This window comes from Egretta garzetta, unplaced genomic scaffold (genome assembly GCF_000687185.1).
Source record: "Egretta garzetta isolate BGI_Z169 unplaced genomic scaffold, ASM68718v1 scaffold100, whole genome shotgun sequence".
NCBI lineage: Eukaryota > Metazoa > Chordata > Aves > Pelecaniformes > Ardeidae > Egretta > Egretta garzetta.
The window spans coordinates 705,661-707,430 of record NW_009258265.1 but is presented as its reverse complement, the minus strand read 5'-3'; positions in this window follow the sequence as shown (position 1 = coordinate 707,430).

The following is a 1,770-nucleotide window of genomic DNA, read 5'->3' as shown; positions in this document are numbered from 1 at the left end:
CCCGTCCCATGGGAGCATCCCTGAGGACGCGGGAGCCTCACCTCCTCCTCGAGTTCTCCAGGGATTTGGGCAGTGCGGGGGGAGGCACATCAGACCTCGACACGCACCCCCTGCCATGCAAAATTGAGGTGAGATGCTGTTTTTAATCAGGCCAAGACGATGCCAGCGCTCCCTCGAGCAGGGAGCAGGATCTGGCCCCAGGGCAGCACGGCGCGGGGGGACGTGTGTAAGCCAGCCACGTGTTGTTTGGCCACTCTTGCAAAAATAAATGAATCCGTTGTTTCCCAGCAAGGCAGGAAGGACCTGCAGACCAGTGCCAGGACGGGCTTTGGGGATGCAAACCCTCCGGGGGGGGCCAATTAAGCACATCAGCATCTGGGCTGTTGGGTTTTTTTAAGCCAGGAATTATTTTTTAATAGAGGCAGCGCTGGGAGAACAGCCTCGCTTGCCCTCCGTGGCTGGGGGGGCGCCGGGGGCTGCCCATGGGGAGTGAGGGTGACCGCCCGGAGGAGAGGGGGGAATTGCCCAGATCCTTGCTCCCATCCCTAAACCTCGGAGACCACTCCTGGGGGATGCCACCCACCGAGGCACCAGCGGCTGGACGTGACGGAGCCGTGAAATCCCATGAGCGGGACCACCCATCCATCCCAGACGAACCTGACATCCCTTTCCCAGAAGGCAAATCCCATCCAAAGGAGGAGACATGGCCGAGCCGAAAGGCGCCGGATCCCACAGAGCATGGCCGCCTCCTGGCCTGGTTCATCCCATGTCTTGGAGGGCCCTATGCTGCGCGTGATTAGAAGATAATTAGCATTTCCTAATAATTAATTCCTCCAACGTGGGCCAACAGCTCCTCACCTACTGTCCTCTTAATCCAGTTTAGTACCAGTTGAGTTGCTACTCATTGGAGCGGATCAGGAGGAAATGCATTTTTCTCTTCCCCTGGGACGTTTCCAAGCTGTCTGACCTCTCTGGCCCTAACGAGTTGCTGCCAGATGAGGGGACGTGGCCGCGTGCAGGGGATGGCCGACTGCGCCACCGGCCATGCTCTTGGGAGAGCTCCTTGCACTGGTCGAGGGATGGGAGTGATGGGATTGTCCCCAGCGCTTGGGACATTCCATGTCTGCGTCCGATTCCTGCATTCAGAGCAACTGCATCTGTCCCCTAGTTGGAAGAATAAATGCTATTTTTTGGCTGAAGCAACAAACCATATGGGATGGTCACGGTGGAGGGGCTGCAGTGGGACAGGGTGAAACTGCACTGGCTCGGGTGAAAGTCACCCTGCGGGAGGATTTAGGAAACATTTCCCGAGATGGATCTGTGCCACTCGCCCACCTTTGGCTGCAGGTCTGCCGTGATGGGGAGCGCTGGCAGAAAACGGGTCCATCAGGGATGCTCAGCTTCCCACAGGTTGGAAAAGAAATGTTGCTAACGAGCTGTGGGACCCAGCCATTCGGGATGGGAAAGAAAAACCTGGACTTGAAGCTGGGGGGCTCAATGGCAGCAAGGCACCCTGGGGGTTACCAAGGGCTGATAAAGGGCACATTCGGTGTTTGCTCGTTCTAGAGGTGTTAGAGGACAGGATTTGGGGACCTGAGGACCATGAGAGCAGCGTCTGTAGCACTGGGCTTGAGGGCAGAGGCCCTGCAGGAAGGATCCACACCAACCCATCAGCCACCTCTGAGGACCTGCAGGTCCAAAGGGGCGATTTCTGAGCCCAGGGAGGACAGCGGGGCAGTGTGTGCTGTAGGCTGCCTGTCCTGCTCGATC